Source organism: Thermobia domestica, chromosome 5, assembly GCF_964235325.1.
Source record: "Thermobia domestica chromosome 5, izTheDome1.hap1.1, whole genome shotgun sequence".
In the NCBI taxonomy this organism is placed as follows: Eukaryota; Metazoa; Arthropoda; class Insecta; order Zygentoma; family Lepismatidae; genus Thermobia; species Thermobia domestica.
Genome location: NC_137458.1, coordinates 281081675 through 281090356, shown reverse-complemented (window position 1 = coordinate 281090356; position 8682 = coordinate 281081675).

Below are 8682 nucleotides of genomic sequence, written 5' to 3'. Positions count from 1 at the left end.
TAAAATAATCTACAATCACTCTGGTGCTTCGTTCTCCAGAGATCAGCACTATCTCAATGCGATTTGCATGCGCGAAGGCCATCTTCTGCTAGTAAGTCATCTGCAACAATACAAACGAGGGAACAGTCATAACTTCGTAATGGTTTAGAGCAAAAACAATAGTACCATTCAGTTTCTACAAAATATTACTATTAAAATAACACATTAATGCTGTTGTTTCCATTTAAGATAATCGTGTAAATTCAAGATTGTACATGCTATTACGATGTGTCCTCAAACATTTTCTCCAATCGCTATTCTCCACCTACATTGTTATTTTGCAGAATTTATCACTTATTATGATCTTTTTTACACTTTTGGACCACCCTGTATATGAATCAGCACATCTTTATTAGCGTTTCTTGAATTCTTCCTTCATAGCCAGATTTTTTGGAGTCTTAGGTTCGAATACAATTCAAAATCCAAGCATACAGTTTCAGGAATGAAACTTGTCCTAATTTATCTCTGAGGGAAGCTCCAACTAGTTTCAGGAATTACAATCTTTACTGTTTTATGGTTTCTGACTACCAAATAGCTGTAGGATCACTTTCTTAGAACATGCACTGTTTTTATATTTTTGCTTAGAGAATAAAGAAGAGTCACTGACGTCAACCATCAAAATAAGCATTTATACATTGTAGATATAATAAAACCATCATCAATTTTACCCAAGACTTTCAAAACAGATCTTATTAAAGGAAGTTTATATTTTTAGACATATACAAGATATCACAGCCAAAATCCTTCCCATTGTTTACTTATGAATGACACACTTTCAATTTAAAAAGATCTTCTAAATGAAATGTCTTCTACAGTGTCTTTTTCTGCTTATGGCAGAGATTGCAGCGTATAACAGGCAATGTTGTGGGAGGTGACCGAGACAGTAATCCGGTATAAGATAACAGTTAACTAAAATTAAAAGTTAATATTCTGTTGTTTTTCTTAATCCATTCTCTTGGCAATTCATTCATATAGCATATAATCACATACTGAAGTCATATTTGAGTACATCGTAGTTGTATTCAAAAGAACAGATACGACATTAAGTCATTTGGAAACGTATCTCATATATGGTGTGCTTGAGTAAGGGTTGGGAATGGAGTGTTTGTCATCTTACAACGTATTACGTGCCTTGTTGAAGTTAGCAGAGGAGTTACCGGTACTAGTGTTACGTCAAGCCTTTAGCTCGTCTGCAGCCGACATTTCTTGGTGTCTGGTAGGAACAGTGTAGCTAGCAAGTATTAGCCTGACTGAATTATTAGAAATTACCGTACTTGACTGAATTATTAAAAATTAGCGTGATTGACTGAATTATTAGAAATGAGCGTGATTGACTGAATTATTAAAAATGAGCATGATTGACTGAATTATTAGAAATTAGCGTGATTGACTGAATTATTAGAAATTAGCGTGATTGACTGAATTATTAGAAATTAGCATGATTGACTGAATTATTAGAAATTAGCGTGACTGACTTAATTATTAGTAATTAGCGTGATTGACTGAATTATTAGAAATTAGCATGACTGAACTATTAGAAATTAGCACGACTGACAGAACAAGGTGTATTGCTTTCACAATAAGGATTAATGGGATGAATCGCTCTGTCTCCCAACAGGGCGAAGAAAACAATAATTTTAATTTTCATTCAATTTTAATTATAAATTACTAAAATTATTATTATCATCATCAAAGAGTGCTTATGTGTTTCAGTTCCAAGGAAAGAGATTACTTGAAATTTTTATTTTAAAAAAATGTTATTAAATTAAATGAAACAAAATAACTTAACGATTTCCAGCTATCAATTAGGTTCTTTCAGGGCCGGCCCTAGGCAATTTTCCGTCCCGTGCAATGGCATTATTTGCCGCCCCCTTTCTCCAGAAAAAAAAACACATTTTTAAAAAGCCACGATTTTGAGAGTGCTACTCATCATGAACAACGAAGGGGAGGGAAACAGCACTCGCACTCAGAAAGGCCTAAACACTACAAATACAATCTCGTTGTGTCTGTTTTTTCTTTAAATAATAATCTATTATGTTAGTGAAAGATTAAGCAAACACATATGAAATATGGTAATCTTTATATATATATATATATATAATTCAATTCAATTCAATATCGAGCTTCAATCTCAATATACTAGTTTGTAATTCCAGTTCAACTATTTCTTTTATCTTTATTTCTTGATTTTCCTTCTTCATCTGTTAAAAAAAAATCAAAATTTAACTTGTTTCCACCTTCAATGATAAGGAACTTGTTTGTGACAAAGACAAGACTAGTTTTCATATCAAAACTGTGATAACTAACTAAATGGAACAGGTGTTCGCTATATTGTTCGAGAATTGAGTTCTTGCAATCAAGAACTCAAGCAATTCATGCTGGGATTTGTTTGACCATTTTTTTCTTGAACACTGTGGATGCGACCTATAAATGATTTACAAATATAAGATTTAAATAGAATGTCAGCTTAGTAAATCTAACTACCATCATCATGAAATCTGTTTCCAACAAGGAAATATTTATTTTAAATAATATAGTTATGGTAGATTTTACCACCCTTCGAAATTTGCCATCCCGTGCACGTGTTGGACATATGGTAGAACCGGAACTGCTTACCTTGCGTTATTTGTCGGTGCCTTTGGAAACGAAAATGAATTGAAATTTGTAGATTATAGGTTCCACGATTATGCCTGTGTAGGGTGTAAAACAAGATGGATGATGAATGAATAAATGGCTAAGGAATAATTGATAGAATTCAAAATGTGAAAGAAAAAGAGAGAATCCCGAGAGAATCCACGGGCATGATTTTGTCCACCACAAATTCAAATAGGCTGGGGTCGAACCAAGAATCCTCTTACCAGAGATGGACAGTGCTATACCACTGAACTACCGTGCCTCCGCCGATGTTTATGCGCCACACTTTCAACCACGAACGGAAGAAGACGCTATGTACTTGTATATTACTATAATAACAAAATTCCGAAAAAAAAAGTATCTTAAAACAGACATTCTAATTAAAGAAATGTTGGCGAATTAAATAATGTAGATTCGCAGACAAGTAATGTATTTGCTTTAATCTTTAAATAGGAACTTGAAATCGATTCCGAAGAAAACTCTATGAAAAGGAAAAGTCTTCTGTGACGCTTGCATGCTGCAATAGGAAAAAGAAGAAGATAAGAAGAAAAAGATTGCATTTCAGTGCCATCTCACTGCACTCCACTTTCATTTCTTCTCTGATCGATTTTTTGTCAAAACTTTTTTCCTCTCTTCCTCTCAAAGACTGTGCAGATCAGTGAAGTTGGCTCCATCTATCAAAGTCACAATAGATCAAGTTTTCCTATTTTAAGAAAATAGTTGCTCTCTCAGTTGTATGTAAAGACAAGGGCGCCGATCCTGGGGGCCCGAGCCCCCAATGCTTATGTGGGGTCTATGTATTTTTATATGTATTTTTTATTGTTATATATTTTTATGAATATATAATATTTGGCATAATTTGAATTCAATTTATCTTAAAATCCTCATATATGCCGTCTTAGAACCTTGTCTGCAACCAAACTCACATCTGAATGCCCCTCCCCCAAAGTTACAGAGAAATCGGCGCCCTTGTGTAAGACCAGGGTGTCCACAGGCGGGTTTATAGGGTTGCAGGTTATGCACATGAGATTATTTGTGAGGAGGCATCATTTTTCATTGAAAATGGTACAGTCAACCTGGAGAGTGGTCAATTTTCAGAAAAGAAAAATACGTTTGGGGAACTGGGTAGTAAATTTTTTTTGGAGAAAGTGGCAACTTTGGGGTATTGTGCGCAAACCTTTTGGTTTATGGGTACCCCTGTGTAGAACAAGACCGAAGTATAAAGTGGGGAGTGAATGACTGTAGTGTGTTCGGTGTTGTTCCACCGGGAATCAAACTCAGCAATGAGGCTATTTTGATTAGTTTCACTAAAAAAAAAGTATGAATTCGCGCATTCTATGATACCTACGCAAGTAACCCTGAAATTAAGATTCGATCTTAAATTTAGTAATATTGAAGGTGAGTCAGGTACAATATTTTACATTTTGATATGACGTTAAACAAATGTAAGGGTTTCATAGGATATGTGAGGTTGTGGAATCACAAGATGGGTTGAACTTGAGTATAACATAGAGAAAAATGTATTTCTCTAGCGAGCAAAGCAATTAGGGTCTATGTGGTCTATTAATAATGAAAAAATGTCCCTTGTTATTATGTTAACCACCATTACTATGGCACGTTTTTCAACCAAATTTATAGTAATACCGGCGTGGAATTGATTTGTTAGGAAAATGAATGTTAAGATGAACAAATTATAAATTATGGTTTGAATAGTATAGCCAGAGAAGTACGGACTGCAGGAATTTATTTCGGGGATTCCAAAGATTTTCGAACCGGTCCAAATTCAACATGAAGATTAATTATATTACCTCTAAAAATTTCACTAAATTTACAGAAAAGTCAGAATTTCAGGAGGTACGAAACCCCGCAACCTACCAACCTACCCCCTGCCTACATCCTAGGGTATAGTTACATTCTAACAATTCATTTGAATATCTCTATACCGCATATACATAGATAGCAAACAATTCAGGGCTACTAGGTATCTATCAACCAGCAGTCCGGCAAAGAAAAATGAAATGAAATCTTTGAGTTTTACGTCCCACGGTTATGCCGGTTAGGCTAAAGGAGACGGTGATGATGAGTAATGAATGAAATGGTGGAATGAAGAAAGTGGGAGGAAACGGGAGAACCCCGAGAAAACCCACGCACATGGTGTTTGTCCACCACAAAGTTCACTTGGCGGGGGCGGGGATCGAACCCGGGACCCCAAGCACCAGAGGTGAACGCTCTACCACTGAGCCACCGCGGCCCCTAGTCCGGCAAAGAAACCATGGTAGTAACCAATATAATAAATAACATTGATCATATGGTTGGAAGACCACAATCCTTCACATGCATCACGGATAGAAAAATATATCGAGGTCTACGAACAGAATTAGTTTGGCTTCGTAATTGACCGATGAAGATTAAGGCATTAACACTCAACAAATAGAAGTTAGTAAGCTTCGTTGTATTCAGATAATCTTGTTTGATTCAGAAGCTGTTTTTTCTTTCACACCACAGAAAATATAAACAAATTTATCTCAAAGTTGGAAATGAAGTACAGAATTAAGTTTACAATTTAAATACAATATTATTCCTTTATTAATCCTTTTTCCGACTGAATAGTATTTTCTTGCTGTAATTTGATATGATAGTAAATTTTTTTGTTTCTATTGTTGCTCAACAATGCTGAGGGAAAGGCGACTCAGGAGTCCCGTCAGACAGATAGGCTTCGACATTATAATGCACACAGGAGAAATAAGGCACGAACAAAGAAAATGGGACTTAAAAGGGTTTTAAAACGAAAAAAGGAAAGGGTTTTAAAAGGATAATTGAATCAGTCATTGTTGAAAGACGATATGTGCTATGTAATTCAAATGGGACAAATCCCATTTTAACAATGTCCGATTCATAAGCGGATCCAGGGTAAGGCAAAGCTTCCCCCAAGCGCAAGGTGACCAGAATTTTTACTTTCAAAAACGGGACGCATACGAATCGGAGACGGGGAGAGGACTAAATATCTGACTTTCAGATTGCATTTTGGGACTGAGTAGTGTTTTTATTTTACAAAATACACAGGTAAAAGTGATAACACAGCGTTTCTAACTTAAGTACTACCCAACAATACTTTTAACTACTTGAACACTCAGAATTCCCACTCAATTCCTACTTGAACCACAGAACACTCAATTCCCACTTGAACATTCAGAAGTTCCAGACACAGCTGAACCTTCTCAATGAGTGTTGGTATGGAAGAGTGTAGAATTTGCATTGACTACTTATATTTAGAATAATAATTACGGAACACTTGGGTCATTTTTGCTTAAAAACGGGACATTTAGGCGTCCCGTTTGAGAATCAGAAGAAAACGGGACAACGGTTCCAAAAAAGGGACTGTCCCGGCTAAAACGGGACGTCTGGTCACCTTGCCCAAGCGGCACAGATAACTGCTGTAAAAGTCTGGTGTGAGAGAAAATCGAAAATATTTGATTGATTGATGAAAATATTTTATTGGTTCGCTTATATTGTCTGCAAAGCCATTGAAATTTTATTTTATATATAGATACTAATAATAAAGGATACATTGTTCTTGGAATTTATTATTTTTGAAAGACGTCAAGGAATGCAAAAGGTGGGACTAGTGCAACTTGTGCATTTATCGGCGAGGCTAGCTTCACAACAGTTATCTGCAGGTGCCCTTGCACTGAACAATGTTTGTCCTCAATAAAATGCTTGGAAGAGCATCCTGGCCGCAATTAATGAAGCGAGAGTAATTTGTTTTTTTTTTATTTTTCTTTTTAAATTTTCTGTTTCTTCATTTTTAACTATTACAAGTGTCATCTATTGGATAGTATCAAAACTAAACTACACTTACTTACTATAAGTTTTCTCTCCGTTGCATCTCTATGCATTAGGCTTATGTTGTTGAATCAAATCACTTATCTCGTTCTTAGACTCCAATTTCTTTAAATTACAAATTTATTTAATGAATTTAAGTTTTGTGTATTGAAACCCTAAAGAAAATGGAAAGAAAGTATAACAAACGAAGATATTTTAAAACGGATAGGAGAGAAGAGGACACTTATAGCCACTATCCTTTGTAGAAAGGCCAATTGGATTGGACCTATTTTACGAAGAAATTGTCTTCATTATACCGCCATAGAAGGAAAGATGGAAGGAAAGCGAGGAGTAGGAAGAAGAAGAACCCAATTGATCGATGATCTTAAAAAAAAAATAGAAGAAAATATTGGGAGTCAAAAGAGGAAGCTAGAAATCGAGAAACATGGAAGGAACATTTCCAGGCCCAAATTAGACTGAAAATTAATAAAAAGAGAAGAAAGTAAAAACCTTATTAGTCCTACCACATCCAAATAAAATGATGTTGAGGTCCTAGTTAGCTATTTTGATTCTTCTTCCGTTATCAAATTCTTCCATATGATGATGCCATATTATTTAGATCAAACTGTTTACTTGAAGTACTAAATTTAGTGGTGCTGGAAAAGACGATGGCTCGCTAATATGGTGGTTACTGGTACTACTACAACAATGGATCAGAGATTCTATCTTAGATCATGTCAGCTTGTAGCGAATAATAACATATCTGTGGATTTTCTCATGATTCTCTCTCATTTTCTCTTATTGCACCAATTCTTTCATAGATCTTTTGTTTTACCCTCATTTTCCGTGCGGGAGGTCTGGGTTCGATCTCTGATGGGTATACGTTAGTTAGGAACTCACGTTCAATTGTAGGTACTCATATATACTTGAATAATGAAAAGATTCATTAATTTCCTCTGATCGTCCATTTCCATTAACCTTACCTTACCTTTAACTAACTTCTTTGCTACTGTTGGGGACCGTGGTGGCTCAGTGGTAGAGCTTTCACTTCTGGTGCGTGAGGTCACTTGTAGGGATGCTCACAAGACGAGTCGAGACAGGATTTTTCTGACAAAATTCGAGTCGAGACACGGCTCTTCCAATAGAGAAATATACATTTTTCGAGTCGAGACTTCACTTTTACAGCATATTTTCGAGACGAGACAGTCACAAATCTTGTCTCGTGCGCCTCCCTAGTCACTTGTTCTATCCTCGGCCGCGTAAGTTTGGGGTTGAGACCATCGTGTCCACGGGTTTTCTTGGAATACTTCCATCTCCTTCTACATCACCATTTCACCAATTCTTCCATAATCATTCATTTGTCTTAATCACCCGTCTCTCTTAAACTTAAAAGACATAATCGTGGGACGTTAAACTGAAAAAAATCTTTGCTAGTATTAGGCTGAACAAAATCTGGGTGAATAAACAAATCCCAAAATTCTTCGAAGGTAATGCGATACATGTCGTACTTTCTTGATATAATTCCTTTGAAAAATATTTGAGCTTATTCCTTTAAGCCTACGTACGAGAGGAGATCATTTTTCAAATCGGAGCTCACTCGAGCTCGTGTAGTCTCAGGCAGACTCATATGGACGTACTATTATCAATGCAGCTCGCACCCACTAATGTCCATGTGGCTCGCGCTTACTGATGTCCTTGAGGTTTAATTCTCGTCTCATAATTAACCCTAGCCAGCAAGGACGCCCATCAGGGGGGGCAAGGTGGGGCGCTCGCCCCCCCTAGAGGAAATTGTACTTCAGAATATCGAAAATCCAATAGAATTTTTACATTAGTTACAGCATAATTTGAAACTATTTTTGAAACGACGCTTATCCTTGCCCCCCCTTGGAAACCACAACATGGACGCCCTTGCTAGCCAGTAATGACTTGTAGAGGATGGTCCAGGGGAGAGATTTCCTCTCCTGGAGCTATGAAATTTCCACCGGAGCAAATTCCCATCGTGTTCAACAAGGATTACCAATATTTTTCCAATACTACTTTAACCCTCTGTGAATTGAAATTCCCCCCTTCCTACCAGGTGAAATCATCTAAAATCATCATCGCTGACCCTAGCTGAGTGAGTCCGTATCAAGAAACTGTTTCTCGCCACCTCTTCCTATTATTTTTGCTCTGATACATGTCGACAGA